Source organism: Notechis scutatus, chromosome 2 (assembly GCF_049901735.1).
Source record: "Notechis scutatus isolate UNSWTSFEM ecotype Mainland chromosome 2, rNotScu1.2, whole genome shotgun sequence".
NCBI lineage: Eukaryota > Metazoa > Chordata > Lepidosauria > Squamata > Elapidae > Notechis > Notechis scutatus.
Window position 1 is genome coordinate 168,476,913 of NC_142010.1, and position 17,444 is coordinate 168,494,356.

Here is a 17,444-nt window from a genome sequence, read left to right on the forward strand (position 1 = left end):
AATCCCCCTTCGGGATTAGCGAGATTAATGATCCTCTTCACGTGTCTGGCATTTTAGCAGATAATAATATCTCATTATATAAAATTCACCATTATTGGTCCCACTTGTTCTTCTATTGCTCTATAAAATTCTGCTGGGAAGCCGTCAGGGCCTGGGGTTTTATTACTTTTCTGGGTTCTAATTGCTTGTTTTAATTCTGTCATAGATATGTCCTTCGTCAAAAATTCTTTCATCTCATCGTTAATTTCTCGAATTCTTTTTTCTCTTAGATATTCCCTTATCTGATCTTCATCTACTCTCTCTTTCTTATACAGATACTCAAAATATTTATGTGCAATCTCTTTTTTCTTCTCTATTGTATGTTGATAATTTCAACTTTCATCTTGTAGTTGGTAGATGGTTCTTTTCTCTTTCTCTTTTTTAAGCTTATAAGAGAGCCATCTGCCAGGCTTATTTGCTTGTTCAAAATATATTTGCTTGGTTGCTTTCAAGTTTCTAATCAATTCTTCCTGTTCCATTAAATTGAGTTTATGTTTATAGAGAATCAATTGTTCTTGTATTTTAATGTTTTGTGGGGCATCTTGTAATTCGAATTCTAGTTTCTTAATTGTTTGGTATAAATTGTTATGTTGAGCATGCTTTTCTTTATTTTTTTGTGCAGTGTAAGATATTATAATTCCCCTTATAACAGCTTTCATAGCATCCCATAAATTTTGGATAGTTGTGTCTACGTTATTGTTTTCTTTAAAATAGAAAGTTAATTCTTCCTTAAGTTTCTTTATAAATTCCTCATCCTTTAATAGTTGAGAATCTAAAGTCCACCTTCTCCTTGATTTTTTCTTACCTTTCCAACTGATTCTAAGAGGGTTGTGGTCTGCCCAAGAATTCGGTATAATTTCTGCTTCTGTCACATCTTCTACTAGATCTCCACTCATCCATGCCATATCAATGCGCGACCATGAGTGGTGGGGATTTGAGTAGAAAGTGAATTGTCTCTTATATGGATTTAATTTTCTCCATATATCTATTAAATTTAATTCTTTAATCATTTCTACACAAATTTTAGGTAATTATCTCTTCTTTTTCCCCCTTCCCTTCTTATTCCCCCCATTATAATCTTTTTGATGATCTGCTACAGCATTAAAATCCCCTATAATACAAATATTTTTCCTTTCCAGTTCAATGATTTTGGCAATAAAGCCTTATAGAATTCTTTTTGATTGGCATTAGGGGCGTAAATTACCACCAATAGGATTTTTTTTAAAATTTATCTGTATTTCTATTGCCAGAACTCTTCCTTTGGGGTTCCTCTGCAAATATTAATGTTGCTTTTATCTCTTCTTTAATGTAAACTGATATTCCATTCTTTTTTTGTTATCTGCAGAAGCCATAAACACTGTCCCTAATTTGGAGCAGACTAAATATTTTTCCTATGTTTTTAAAATGTGTGTTTCCTGTAAACAAACAATATCTGCATTTTGTTTTATCAACTTTGCCAGAATCCTTTGTCTTTTTATTTTTGAGTTTAAGCCATTTATATTAATGGATAAGAGTTTCACCTCTTTTTCCATAGTTCTAGTTGTATCTATTTCTTTATCTCCTAATCACTCTTTTTTTTCTTTACGTTACATTTGTTAATCTAAAATCTTCTCTTTCTTGTTGTTACTGGATAATTTTTCTTCTTGTTTTTTCTTCTTTATTTTTGATTGGTCTTATTCTTCTTGAAAGTTTAAGTCTAATTATTTCTCGCTGTTTTCCTTGTAGTTACTCCAGGTTCTACTTGTGGTTGATACGGTGCCTTGCTTTCTTCTTTTTCTTCTTGTTGTTGCTGGTTGTTTTTCAAGTTTTCTGGGGTCTTCTGTCCCTTCTTTTGATGCTCTTGGTCTTCTTGGGATTCCGGTTCTAATTCGTCTTTGCTCGTCTGCTCTTCAGAGCCTACTAGTCTTTCATAGAAATCTTGGGCTTTTTCAAAAGAGTCTACTTTAATTTTTCTTTCCCCCCAAGTAATTAACATCCCTTCCGGGACAAGCCATTTAAACATAATACCTTTTCGATTTAATTGGGCTGCCAGGGATTTGTAATCTCATCTTGCTTCTCTAACCCTTCTTGGGATTTGTTTAAGAACTGAGATTTCTTTGTCCTTATACTTGATTGTTTCGTCTCTCAATATTTTATATATAATGTCCCGGACCTTTCTTCTTGCAAAACATACATGCACTTCTCTTGGGCATTTGGGTCATCTTGTATAATTAGTACTTACTCTATAGACTTCATCCAACTCTTTCAGAATCTCATCTTTGTCTCTTTCCAGTACCTCCGCCAAGATTTCTGCCATCACCTGATCTAAGTCTTCTTTTTTTGATTCCACTATATTTTGGAATCTTAGATATGTTGCAGCTTTGTCCATTTCTAAATACACCAGGGAATCTTCCATTTCCTGACTCACAGTCTTTAAGTGTTCATCCACTCTTTCCAATTTTTTTTCAGTTTGTTCTGTCCTTTTCTCTACTTCTTTTATTATCAATTCGTTTTTCTCAAACGCTTGCTGTAATGTTCCAATTTTTTCATCTACTTTAGAAATATCTACTTTCACTTCTGCTTTTAATTTCGCCATCTCTTCTTTTAGTTCATTTATATGTGCTCTCGTCTCTGTATGATTTTTGAGCATTATTGTAACTTTGACATAGAATCTTGTAGAGTAAGCAGTGTCGAATAGATATTGGCATTTGTAATAGAAGGCTGTTTCTCCAATGTTAATGATTCCTCAATTGTCTTCTGTGATGTTGGTGAGGGTATTGCCGTCAGAGTTGTTAATGTCGTCTTCTTTCGAGCTTTGAGTATTGTAGTAGTTATGGAAGTTATTTCTCCTAAAATTTGTTTCTGTTTTTGTATTATATTAATTACGTTGTCCCAGATTAGCATTCACTGTTAAATAATATATCGTAAAATTAACCAATAAGCTAAATTGACCGATAAACTAATTAACTAATTTGTCTATCTATCTCTTAATTTCCTAAATTCTTTAATATATTCAACAAACTTGCAAATGCAAATACTATCCAATCTAATCTCAAATTAAAGTTCTAAATTAAATATATGCATATATAAAATCTATGCTTATTTCTCAATATTATAAAATCCAAGTAATAGTAATGATAGATACCTTCTCCTATCTCTCTAATTATATGCAAATCTTGTCTATTGTATATTCTATACCGTTCCACATATGTATAAAGATATATATCTATATATATTATGAGACAATATTATATTATAGTATTATAAAGACTTCATCAAGGCACATAGAAAATTTTAGAAATAGATTACCCTGAAAAAGTCAATTGATTATTTAAAGCAATAAGCAAGATATATTCAAATATTAATATGTAGTTAATCAGTTATAACTATAAATGTAGTAAATATTATAAATATTAAAAGATCATTGTTATCAATATCAGTGTTACTTAACAAGTTGCTGATAAATCAGCTAGGTCTGGCAGAATACCTCACAATTACACTCATCAAATGCCTCAACTTCTTCAGTCAATACATAGGTAAAGGATAATAAAATATAGAATAGTTGATCCAAATATCCCAAATTAAAGAAAGGGGAGAGTCTTAAATTAATTGTCCATCTCTCCATCTCTGAAGCTAGATGATTTCACTTCCTCGTGTTCAGGCAAAAAAAAAGAAAGAAAGAAAAAAAAACCTGAGTAACGTTTATGGCTTCCTAATATCTCAACACACTCAGCAGTACACATTCCTCCTTCCATCTTGGGTTTCAAGCAAATAATTTTTCCAAAATTCTCCACTAAAGTACTCCCCCAGCCAGCAACCCCCGTTCCATGTCCAGAGAGACTTAAATCAGTTATTGATATCATCTATAACCACAAATCTTTAATCTATTTCAAAGGTTCAAGCCTTCTCCCGGTCTCAAAAGTAGCCAGCCCAATCCTTCCAAACAAAAAATAATCCAAAAGCACCCCAAACCTCCATGAGTCAAACTTTTTTCTCCAACTAGCAATAATATAGCAAACCTCTCCGATCCGAGCCTCCTTTTCCTCTAGGTCGCTACTGTTAATCTTCAATTCCTCCTCTCGAACCCTTTCACTTTCAGACACTTTCATGTCCTCTCTTCTTCGCTGCTTCTTTCCAGCTCCGATCAGCTTGTTGCTTCTCAACAAATCTCTTCACCAATCAATAATCGAACAGGATCTCCACACAAACCTCTTTGTTAGCCACCACAGGCTGTCACTCACTCTCTTCCTTTCGCGGGTGACAGTTTGGACTATGGGATCGCCATTACAAGCCAGTGATCTCTTGCTGGTTAGCCTCTGGAGGGTTACTCTTCGTTGCAATGAGGGGTTGCCCTCCCCTCCCACCGCAGCCTGAGTCTCCCGACACTGGCACAGTTCTCTACGGGAACCGTGCACCCTGAGGGGTCACGCCAAACAGCAAAAAGGATTTAGAAGGACCGGAGATGGGCTTCTACACCTCTGTTCGTCCTCACTTTCATCACCGGAACTTCCTCCGGGCATTGTTAATTTCTTTTGTCATGTTGAAAGAAATATCCTTCTGGGTTCAGTTCCAAGTGGGGAAAAGGACACTGGAAACATGGAGGCTATTTGGAAAGATGGTTTAATGGTGGACAGCAGGACCACATGGCTTGGAGCTCCAAAGTGAAAAAGAAAGGATGATCACATGCTTCAAGGTGAGAAGAGAAGGTCAAGAAGGGCTGAATTGCTGAGAGTGCCTGGGTTTTATAACATTTGTTGGGCCCCACCTTAGTGTTTCCTGTTCCTGTCTAAGAAATATATCCCATTGGTTGTCAGACTCCTAGGGGGCAGGGGTCTTAGCTAACTTTGTAGGCTTTGTCTGTGTCCCAGGCTTGTTTGACTGCTGGCTGATGTAATCTTCCCAGATGCCATGCAGTGAGATGGGTTGAGGGCTAATCCTATCTGTAATGCAGAATAGACTGGCTCAGGCCTTAATGGCCCATTGACAAAGTTTCTGCCTCTCTGAGTTTCTACTTCTCTTTTTAGGGGAAATATTCTGCCTTTTTAATATTTCCTAGGCTATTTCAATTTTCTAGGAGAGGGGTGGGTGCTAACTTCCTACAGTCAGTTTCTTGGAAATGAGGAAGAAGAGCACAATATTGCGGTGGACTGGACTGTTTCAAAAATGTTTACTCATGATTTGAAAACAAATTCTTAGCCAGTTCTAAGCAGACTTAATAGGCACTTCTGGGCAATCAGCTTTCCTGCTCTCAAATCCTATAAAATCTATTCAGAATTGTTCCTTTTGTCCTGCCTATTTCTGATTCTTTTAGATATTGAGATGCCCCGAGGTTTGGGCCTATGATGGGATCCATCAGCAAACCAGTGCTTGTCTTGTTTGGTGGCTAGCCAAACGTATACTTTGTCTTGATTCACTTAATCTCCAAACTTTAAAATTAAAAGAGGAGGCTATTTCTGGCTTCTGGGCTCATCCTGGTGGCAGACTCCATTCTATACTTTAAATCCATCATTTGGGTAGCTAAATTTTCACTCCAGCGAAATTTACTCCAGTGAAACACTGTCCTGTTCATGCAAGACAGAAATATTGTCACCTCCACAGCAATAGCCACTTCTGCAAAATTGGTTTTCTACTTCCTGGTAGGAAAAGCCAGGATTGTGTTCTGCTTTGTGACAATGGCATGGCAGCAGGGTACCATCTGTAAGGTGATGGTGTCATCTATTTTGTCAGGCATTCACACACATACACACACATTCCAATCTGGAAGAGCCCAGTGAGATTCAGGCAAAAGTGTGTGTGTGTGTATGCTTGCAGTCATATAATTGAGGAGGACACCTATGCACCTTGAGTGGCAAATAACATGGGTTTTATTTTTTGTTAACTAATTACCTTGCATTTTAATTTGATTTATTTTCTCTCTTTTAAAATACAGACCCCTGCTATACTCACCGGAGCTGCCTGAGTCGATTAGCTGCCTGTTTGAAGCTGCGTTTCAGCCCAAAGTGAGAATGCGTGCTCACGACCAGCGAACCCCTTGTCAACGAAAGTGCCGCCCACCTCTGAATTGGGCAGATGTAATCCTTCAAATAACCTAGCTCTATGAAGAGGTTTAATGGCCATAACCAGCACTTTGAATTGCCCCACCCCCAAAAGTAACCTGGCAACCAATTCAGCTACAGAGCAGAAATGGAACATGTGCTTGTTCTGGGGCCAATACAACTCCCCGTGTCATTGCATTAAATATGGGCTGGAACTTCTGAATGCGTTTCAACAGCAGCCTCACGTAGAACAGATTACAGTCGTCCACCTGGGAGGTGAGCAGAGCCTGAGTGACTTGTGAGCAGAGCCTCCTGATCCAGGAATGGGCACAGCTGTTGCTCAACACAAACCTGTGCAAAAGACCTCCAAGCCATGACTGCCACCTGCTCTTTGAATAGCAATCATGAGTCTAGGACAGGGGTCTCCAACCTTGGCAACTTTAAGCCTGGCGGACTTCAACTCCCAGAATTCCCCAGCCAGCTTTGCTGGCTGGGGAATTCTGGGAGTTGAAGTCCGCCAGGCTTAAAGTTGCCAAGGTTGGAGACCCCTGGTCTAGGAGGACCCCCAAGGATCCTTGAGCAAAGAAGGACATTCCAAGGGTATATAAATCTGATTTCTACATTCTATTACCAAGTTATACCGAGGTTTTAAAACTTTCCTGGCTGCCAATTGTATTACTGGCTATATATTTTTATTTCAATTTCTCTCTGAAATGCCAGTTATCGACTAAAAAGAAACCATTATGAGCACGATGATAAAGTTATTATGTTCCTTTAATATCCCAGCAATCCCGGCTTGGCTCCGTTGTTATCCATTTTATTTCTGTACTATATTTCTTGCTTCAAAGGCTGCAAGGCTTCTTTGAAAGACATTGAATGAAAGTATAATTTGGACCTCCATTCACATAACAAAATTATACTCTAAAACTGCAAAATGGCTGTATATTCAATTAAAGTTTCTTTTGATTAAACAGTCCAGATGCAGAAGGAGTTTCTAAAATTCTGAAATTACTATTGGTATTGGAACATATTTATCATCTAAAATCAACACTATTTTTTTTTATAAAGAGTATTATTAAAGTGGATATTAGTTGGCAAGAAATGCTCTGACATAAAAGAGTTGGAATATCAGATATTCCAGAGTCAATGTTGAGGGTCTTAAATAATACTTCTTTAAAATTTTAAGACAAGATTAGAATAAGCAAAAATTGTTTTTCGTGTTCTTTGGACACCCAGAGCAAGTTTTGAAAGTGTTGGCTATCACGTTCCTCATGCTGCATATATAAAATATGATCATAAAATATCAGTTTGGTTAAATGTACTTGTGAATTATAAACCAAAAACTTGAAATTGATCAGTATATGACGAATTATAGATTTATTGAGCGAAAAGTGAGCAGAAAAACATTATTCTTCAAAGATAGAAATAATGAACTCTGTTTTGAAATCTTGGTTTATCAACATATATTTGTTTTATATCCTATTAATTCAACAGAAAGACTTCCCAATAGTATATTTATAAATTAGGCTAAATGATTTCTTCATGCAATATACTATGTTTTTGTTATTGTTTTCCTGTTTCTTTTCTTTTTGTGTTTCTTTTTTTGCAGCATTTTCCTTCTGTTTTTCCTCTTCTTTGTATATTAAAGTAATACTTTTTTTAAAGGAATTTATACATGGTTATAAAAGAAGAGGACAAGGAAAAGCATCTCTTTCTTCTTCAGTAAATATTAAAAAGCTAATATTTCTTCATAACTAAAGAAATTGCTTTCTTGGAAAATATGTGTTACATTATTAAATCAATTTTAGTAGGGTGTAGTAATGTCTGTAAAAGTTGATGAGACAAATTCATGAAGGATTAATAGGTATCATAAATAATTAATAGGTATCATAAAGTTGATGTATGACTTTTAACAAATTTACCATGTTCAGTCAGCCTCAGAGTTGGAATACTATGTGCTGGGAAATTTAAGCAAGCATATCTACACTACCCAAGGCTTCCTATTTCCTACTCCATTGGAAGACTAGCCTTCTTGTCAGATCCGTGTATCTGTCATTTCTTCAGTGGAAGAAGAAAAGGGGTGGGGGAGGCTGAGAAAGAAATCCTTTCTCGATGTAACCTGAATATATTTAACCTTATATCAAATTTGTATAACCCACACATGATACAATGGAGGGAAAAAAGCCAGATGGCCAGAACCTATCACCTCCTAGAGGCACAGCCAGGGGATGAGAAGATCATAAAAATTCCACAGTGAGATGTATCCGGGGAATCTCTGGAAAAAGTTCATTCTAAAAAGGGGGTGGGGGGAAATTAGGTATGTCCTGAGAAACTGTGAGAAAGATCGTTCCTACAGAAGGGGTGGGAGGGGAATTAACATACTGGCTTTTGTTTCTCTAAATACACATCGAGATAACGGGAGGGGTTCTAAACTCCCTTATGTATCCCTGTATGCCTGAGGGACCTCAGATGCTGCTTTGAACTCCTACATGAATTGTCTCATCTCAATAAAGGATTCCTTTTGATACGTTTGGTTCTCAGAAGTTTATTCTTGCTAATTGAATGGGAAAAAGTTCTGTAGCCTGACACTTCTGATGCAACAGAACTTTTCTTGAGTCAGTCTGTAGTATTATGGTACATTTGGCAATGTGACATAGCCTAGTTGTGGGGGCACCCAAAAAGCTACTAGTATAGATGGGATAAGATGGGATAAGGGTCTTACAATTTAGAGATTGCCCGTAGAATACATCACATCAAAACACATTTTACTGTGCTCATTTTCCCCCCAGAAATGGCATAAACTCCAAGCACTTGTGCCATAAAACTAGTAAAGAGAAAGCACGTGCATGCACATGCATACACACACATACCCCTGTATAATCTAAACACACTGGCATTAGGAACCTATGGGTCAATTTATATAATCAATAGATGAGAGAGAGAGAGAGAGAGAGATGATAGATTTATTTGATTTCTAAAGTCACCCATCTCAGCAAACGACTCTGGGCAGGTCACAATTCAGAAACATAAATTACAATTAAAATCTTAAAACATTTTAAAATAATAAAAACAGTAAAAATCACAGGAGCTTCTGTGGCACTGTGGTTAGAATGCAGTACTACAAGCTACTTCTGCAGCCAGCTGCCTACAATTTGGCAGTTCAAATCCCACCAGGCTCAAGGTTGACTCAGCCTTCCATCCTTCTGAGGTGGGTAAAATGAGGACCCAAATTGTTGGGGGCAATATGCTGATTCTGGAAACTGCTTAGAGAGGGCTGTAAAGCACTATAAATCAGTATATAAGTCTAAATGCTATTGCTATTAAAACACTAAAAAAGTTATGACATCTAATTTGAGCATATGGAAAGTAAAACAAAAATGATAGATAGATAGATAGATAGATAGATAGATAGATAGATAGATAGATAGATAGATGAGTGATGACCTTTTTGGTAGAATTCACTGGAAGCCCTATGGAATGGGATGCAACCAACATGTTGACATCAATTCAATTTAAATCGAAGATTATTATATTCAGAAGAATACTTTTTTCCTAATGCTCTCTGAACAGGAGACCTTGCCTGATGCAGCCATACCTACTTGCCTCTGGAAATCTAGTCTTTCCCACTTGATTTGACTGAGCATTTGAGCTGGCATTCTAAAATTTCAAACATCTCATGATTGGTGTAAATATAGATTATGAGTATAGCAGCACAGCATTACATTCTTTTATTATGCTTTCCCTAAAACATTGAGCTCAACATTATGATGGATTACTTCCTGCAGAAACGATTATTTCTCTCTTCCTTGCGTCACAGTTTTCCTCAAAACATATTTTCAAGTTAGTGTTGACTCCTGGAGATTTGCTGTGTAAGTCCCTGAAGTTTTCTTGTCTACACTTCCAGAAATGGTTTACCATTTTCTTTTATCTAGGGCTGAGAGAGGGGGGCTGGCTTCATTCCTAGGGTGGAAGTACAACTCCTGGTTTTCCGGTTTCTATCCTGGCATCTTTAATCACTACAGTACGTCAAACTGGCTGTCCCATAAGAACCATTATACTGATATACTGTATATTTATAATAGATCCATTCAAGATTAAAAACATAACTTAATGTACAGTATATTTCTTATATATGAGAAACTATCAACTGCTAAAATTAACTGCTTAATTTTTCCTGCTTTTTTATATAGAGGTATATTAGTTTATTCCTCCTCAAACCTTTGGCCACTCAGAATTCTGGGAACGCAGACTTACTCATTTTAAAAAATAGCAGATTGGAGAAATGCTGTCCTAGATCATTTGAGTAGTAGTTCATTAACCTTCTAGAAATCAACAGTTATACCTAGATACCTAGATGTCACCTATATACCATATTTTTGAGTCCCTTTGGGCTGGAATAACAGCTTAGCAGTACACCAATAGTTATCATGGAAGTCTAACTTCTTATTTTAGGTTCCTATGCTGGAATAGATGTTGGTATAACCAGTCCTATACCCTGATAACCACCATTCCTGTCCCATTATACTTTCTTATTATGGTACAGGTGTATTCTTGGGAGAGGTAAGTGAAGCACACCACGGATATTAGCATAAAAGCCTGTCCAGTGACTGTCCAGTTAAAACAAGCAGGCACATATATTAGGTAACAGCAATATGGGAAGGTGCTGAAGGAGGATGATCACTTTACTGATAAAAGCTAAGTTATCATTTCATACTGTGTGGGAGAAGGCAATTGTAAGCTATCCCTGCATTTTTACAAAGAAAATCCCATGGATAGGCAAGACAAAGTGCTTATTGCTATAATGGGCCTCTCAAGATAATAGTTGGGTGGTATTCAACCTGCTGCTGAGGAGGAACTAAGGACCTTTCAGAATATGAAGCAACATTTAGAAATGTTTTTATCCTATGACTAGGTATACAACAAATGAGACAGGGCTTCATATTCTCTCTTTATTTATTCAACATAGATTGAAATATACTGTACATAAATTGTATAATGAGGCAATTTGGATTGGAAATAGAAGAGTGTGGCTTTAAAAGTTGAAGAAGAGACATCAATATTTGCACAATTCTTGTATCACATTACTCTAATAGGTGAAAATGCAAATGTTCTGCAAACTCTAGATCAGTGTTTCTCAACCTTAGCAAAGATGTATGGACTTCAACTTCCAGAATTTCCCAGCCAGCCATATTGGTTAGGGAATCCTGGGAATTGAAGTCCACACATTTTAAAGTTCCCAAGGTTGAGAAACACAGAAAATGAAATGACAGAGTAAAAACTGTTGATCACACTTTGGCCTGATTGGGAAGTGAAGTAATTCTGCAACATCGATGATGATGATGATGATAATGATGGTGATTATTATTATTATTATTATTATTATTATTATTATTATTATTGTGGTACTTTGTTACTCATCATTAATTTGTTCCAGGAGGTGCATTGAGTGCCAAAAATGATGACAAAACAAATTTTTCTCATAAAGAATAATGTAATGAGTCACTGTAATGTAAGTCATTGTAAGTCAATGCAATGGCAGTGGACAAAGAAAAAATTATTTATTTATTTATTTATTTGATTTGATTTGTCAATCGCTTATAAGATACAGGTATAAGAATAAACATAGTTATGAATACATGAGATGGATACTTATAAGAAAAATAAAAAGAAACAATAGGACAGGGATGGCAGGCATGATTGGTGCGCTTATGCATGCCCCCTACAGGCCTCTTAGGAAAGGGGTGAGGTCAATAGTAAACAGTCTAAGGTTAAAGTTTTGGGGGTTTGGGGAAAAAACCACAGAGTCAGGTAGAGTATTCCAAACATTGACCACTCTGTTGCTGAAGTTGTATTTTCTGCAATCAAGTTTGGTGCGGTTAACCTTGAATTTGTATCTATTGTTTGCTCTTGTATTGTTATGGTTGGAGCTGAAGTATTCATTTGCAGGTAGGACATTGCAATGTACGATTTTATATACTATATTTAGATCGGACCAGAGGTGGCGTAGTTCTAGATTTTCTAGGTCTAGAATTTCGAGTCTGGTGGCATAAGGTATTCTGCAACGAGTAGAGGAGTGGAGAACTCTTCTTGTGAAATATTTCTGGACTTTCTCAATTGTGTTATTATCAGATACGTAATGTGGGTTCCAGACTAATGAGCTGTATTCAAATATAGGTCTAGCAAATGTTTTGTATGCTCTAGTTAGTAGTGTGATATTACCAGAGAAGAAGCTATGTAGGATTAGATTAACAACTCTTGATGCCTTTTTGGCTATGTAGTTACAGTGGGCTGTAGCACTTAGATCATTGGAGATGAGTACCCCAAGGTCCTTGACAGAGTTTGGATCATCAACAAGGTCTTGACTATTCAGCCTGTATCTTATTTTCTGATTTTTTTGCCAATATGTAAGACAGAGCATTTATTTGTTGAGATTTGAAATTGCCATTTGATTGACCAATCTGATACATAGTCAAAGTCTTTTTGGAGGGTAGTAGTATTGTCTGTGGTGTTGAATAGCTTTACATCATCGGCGAAGAGAACGCAGTTGCTCTTAATATGATCACAGAGGTCATTTATGTAGAGTATGAAGAGAGTTAGTCCTAAAACAGTGCCTTGGGGGACACCACTGTTGACAGGTACAGAATTTGATAGGATGCTCCCAATTTTGACCATTTGTTGTCTGTTTGACAGGAATGCTTCTAGCTTGTGCATTAAGTACCAAAGAAAACAATGAGTACTGGGACAAAATTTTCATGTCAAAATGCACTGATACCAAATTGGGTGAGTTTCAAAGCAGTTGAGCACCAAGCTACCACTGTATTCTTTCAGATTACCATGCAGTGTGAGAGGAAAAGACAGTGAGACTGAGGAGAACAATTTTTTCTGCCAAGCTCTTTCATATGAATATGAGAAGGGGAATAATTTAATGATCCAATTCCCATTCTATGTAAAGGAAAGGTCATTCTTTGAGGGAAGTCCACATGGACCTTTGGCTGAGTTTATAATTGTGCAGTAAAAAGGCAATAGTAAAAATAGCAATAAAAATGAAATCACATATAACTATCAAACCAGCAGAGGGAGTTTGAACATAGAGAACTTTACAGAAAAAAGTAAACTCTCTGACATTTCGTTATGTTTTTACTCAAGAACATGGTGTGAAGTGCTACCCAGTGGTGGGATTCAAAATTTGGGTGTGGCAGGGGAAGGATACTGTAAAATCTCCAGTCAGAGGTGGTATTTGCTGATTCTCTGAACCACTCAAAATTTCCACCACCAGTTCTCCAGAACTGGTCAGAACCTGCTGAATACCATCTCTGGCTAGAACAGTTGCATGAGAACAAGAATGCTGTGAAGAAAAATAATCAAGGAGTCAGATCAGTCTCTTTCCCACATATTGAGAGCCTTGGCAGGGAATATTTTTGAGCATTAGAAGAGTTCTGTGTTTAGATGCTACTATAAGCAACTATGCAGGCTTAACGTGAATTATTGGTTTTCAAAATCAGTTCTTACTTTTGTGATGAAGTAATATTTTTAAAAACAAATACTAGTCCTAGAGTTTTGTGCAAGATTTCTCTGCATAGTGCTCTAAATTTGAATTGATCTTAGTAAGATACAGGCAGACAGGAGCTAAGACAAAGGGATAAATGGAAGCATCTGTGTTCACTCCCTCTCTCCCAGGAAAGGGAAAACGAAAACTGTTTGTGGATGTGCCCTCATTTTCACTTTTTAAAACTGAGCCAGTCTTGTAATGGCCCATGATTATGCTGGTGACAATTGTTTCAGGAAATTCAGATAAGCCAAGCACAGTAGCATTCAGTACAGCTGGCCAGAAAGGTCTGCCAAAATGTGCCCCCAGTCACAGGGGCTATGGTGACTTAACGATTTTGTGGATCACAGGAAGCCAAGGACTCTAGGAACAGGACTGGCAGAAGTTTCCACAAGCCCACTTATTCTGGAGCTTAGCATACCTCCAGAATCATGGTTTGAGCTGGAAACAGGTAAGCCAGAAGAAAATTGTATCAGCTGTTCATTAGCGTCATAGGGTGATATGGATGCAAGGTAAACTGAACAGAGCCAAAGGCTACCTGCTGAGGTGCTCTTGGAGAAGATTTGAAGTTAATATGTAATTGTTTTTATTCTGCAAGTTTGAAATGCTGAGAACAAAGAGCAAAGCCCATGACTGCACCCAAATCCCTTCTCTCTGTTTCAAGGAAGGGGATGGGAAGAGAAGAGAACTTAGTAACCCGAAGTGAGTAAACTGATGTAAATGTTCATTTTTACACCATGTTTTCCTTTGAGCTATTGAAAGAGAGTTATAAATCTACCAAGTTTAATTACATTGCAGGAGGAGAGCCGTGTTAGCTTATGGTAAACCCAAAAGCAGGAGTCTGGTAGCACCTTTTCCAGCTAAACATTTTATTTAAAGTTGCATTTCCCCAAAAATTATGCATGCGATGAAGTGAACTGTAGCTTGATTGATATATCGATCGATCGATCAATTTGATTTGTTTGCTACCCACTCATCTTGAAATTTATGACTTTTAATAAAATGTTCTAGTAGGAAAAAAGTACTTCCAGACTCTTTCTCTCACAGTACTTACAGTTCAGGAAGCAAAAGCAAAGGTGAGAATGAATGAATGAATGAATGAATGAATGAATGAATGAATGAAGCAAATAAAACAAAAAAATCCTCAACCTTAATTCTATAAGTAGAATGTGGCTCACGTAGAAAAAAAATCAAGCAACTCCACTCTCCAACACTGATGATACAAGGGAAATATGGAGGTCCAGAGCTGTTTTAGACCCAGAATATGGAAATGTCCCATGTGAGAAAACAACAACAAGAAATTGGGAAGTTTGAGGTAGTTTCAAACAGTCTCTGAGCTAGGATTACTCATACTGAGGGCTTTCAAATGTGTTGGACTTCAGTTCCCATAATTTCTATCTGGTCCTCCGTGGCCATGCTAGTTGGCATTATATGTTGAAGAAAGTAGGGACAGTCTGCCTTTTGGAAGTAATCCTGGTATTCTAGATAGTTTCACTTCACTGTGGAGGAAAGACATTTAAAATGATCTTCACCTTTGCAGTTCTTAGGTCAATTTTTCATTAATTTGCTCTTGTTTTTCAGAGGGCTAAAGCCAAAGCAGAAGTTAGATGCAGACCACCAGAAAGACAAATATAACTTGTTCATGGGAAGAGACTAGTAGGAAAATACTTATTCTTACTATTAATTTATAATGGCCCATATAACACATAAAAGAGTTTTCTTCTTAGCTTGGCAATCTTGGCATCTCAACTAAATCGTGATTTTGTCCATGTAGCATCCAAGAAAGAATAGTTGTGCCATGTAGGATGGGAAATGATCACAGATCACATCTCAGTTACTATCATGAAGATTGCCAAATTCTTTGCCAAATTCTTTGCCAATCTCTCTGTATGCTGTCAAATGGTAACTGTGTTTTTGTAGATGATTTGTACAGGTGATCCTTGTCTTGTGACTGAATGGTTCTGTTCAAAATTACAGTGGTGCTTAAAAATAGATTTACATCAATAGATCAGTCCTCAAAGTTCTAGCTTTGATCATGTCCCATAGGCACATTATCACAATCTAGGTGCTCAGGTGTCCAACTCACAATTTCAACATCACAGCACACACATTATATGATGGCCATTTGCAACCTTCCCTGATGTCTTCCCACAAAGAAGTCAAGGGGGAGGCTGCCAAAGAAAGTGACAAGTTGCTCCAGTCAGTCTTCCCTGCTGCTTTTTCTACTTAGGAGCCCACTGCAGAGTATGAACTCATGCTCCATAGTAGCCAATCTGCCTGTCCTCCATGGTGTGCACCAGCCCAGAGCAATCCCCTCTCATGGTCCCTGCTGCCCTGCGCATGCTCTCCTAGGATTTACCCTCAGCCCCTCTTGCACTCCTTACCCGGGACTCCTGCCTTTTCCAGCTTAATAACCTGCACATCCTGGGATTGTTGTCATATTGCTGGGGACTGCTGGGATCGCTATTGATAAGTGTTATGGTCGCATGACATTGCACTTTATGGATCACATTGCTTAGCGAGAGCAATCCTGGTCCCAACGGCCATCATAACCCGAGGATTACTTTATGATTTGAATTCCATGTTGATGTTAGGATAGTAATGGCTGACATTCTTTTATCCTATGTATTGTCCTGAGCCTTAGGTTTATTTACACATAGCGACACTTTATATAACATGTGTAAGTCTTCAGCCATTTTATTTCAAAAGATACTAGATTAAAATTATCAAGGAAAACATAAACTCAGATTTGCAACATCAATCCACTTGCCCAGTAGAAGGCAATTTCCTTCCACATCTTGCAGTACTTGGACCAGAAGAGCTTTGATATGAGCATTTGTAACTATGAGTAAGGAAATGATATTTATATAAACCTACTTGTCTACTTTCATGTAGGTTTTGAACATTTCCCATGTGCTGTGCACCCATTGAGACACTTTATACTGCCACTATAAAATGTCTGGCTCAACCCTCTGTTTTATTTATTTATTCAATTTCTACAGCCATCCAACTCTGCACACATATCAAAGTGATCAAGATTAAACCTACCTGTTCTAAATCCAGGCGAATTGTGCAATTCTACTCCTTTTCCTTAGGTTAATTTAGCATTAATTCATTTTTACACTGTGTTCATTATTATACCATTATACGAGAAATCCCAGTTTTCTGATCTTTCTGTGTAATTAAAATTGTACAGTCTGCCATCATTTTCCTCTTTGGGTCTACTTTGTAATCTATAAATCCTATGAGACAAGGATCTATATTATTCTTTTATCAAGAATCAAGAATTTAAATCCAATGGTCTAGAAAAACCTTAGAATTTAATGGCAAGATGATTAATTATCAGTCAATACACAATAAATCTAGTATATCTAATATATAAATAAAAGAGTATAAAAGGACAACTGATCATGAGAGAATCTATTTCTTGGCAAGCTAGAAAAATGTGGGATAGACAGCATCATCACAAAATGCATTTGTAAGGAGCTGTGGTGGTGCAGTGGTCAGAATACAGTATTGCAGGCTAATTCTACCGACTGCCAGGAGTTCAATCCTGACTGGCTCAAGGTTGACTCAGCCTTCCATCTTTCCAAGGTTGGTAAAATGAGGATCCAGATTGTTGGAGGCAACATGCTGACTCTGTAAAACTGCTTAGAAAAGGCTGTAAAGCACTGTAAAGCAGTATATCAATCTAAGTGCTATTGCTAGTGCTAATTGGCTGACAAATCTTACTCCGTGTGTAGTCCTCAACAGAACTAACATCTACATGGAAGCAATGGGGGGTACCCCAAGGTTCCATTTTGGGCCCAAAACTCTTTAATATCTTCATAAACAATTTGGATGAG

At 37.2% G+C, this 17,444-nt stretch overlaps 1 long non-coding RNA gene across 5 annotated transcripts in view; it reads right to left on the minus strand.

The window, feature by feature from the left end:
• LOC148132397 (uncharacterized) overlaps positions 1-17,444 on the minus strand; it is a 105,047-nt gene that overhangs the window by 48,667 nt on the left and 38,936 nt on the right. For 2 of the 5 annotated variants that reach the window (XR_015747945.1, XR_015747946.1), the window contains one exon: positions 14,742-16,441. The exons of 2 other annotated variants lie outside the window; for them this stretch is intronic. This is a non-coding gene — a long non-coding RNA (uncharacterized LOC148132397). Of the gene's footprint in view, positions 1-14,741; positions 16,442-17,444 lie in introns of those variants that run through there. One more of the 5 variants, XR_015747949.1, reaches the window with a different exon arrangement.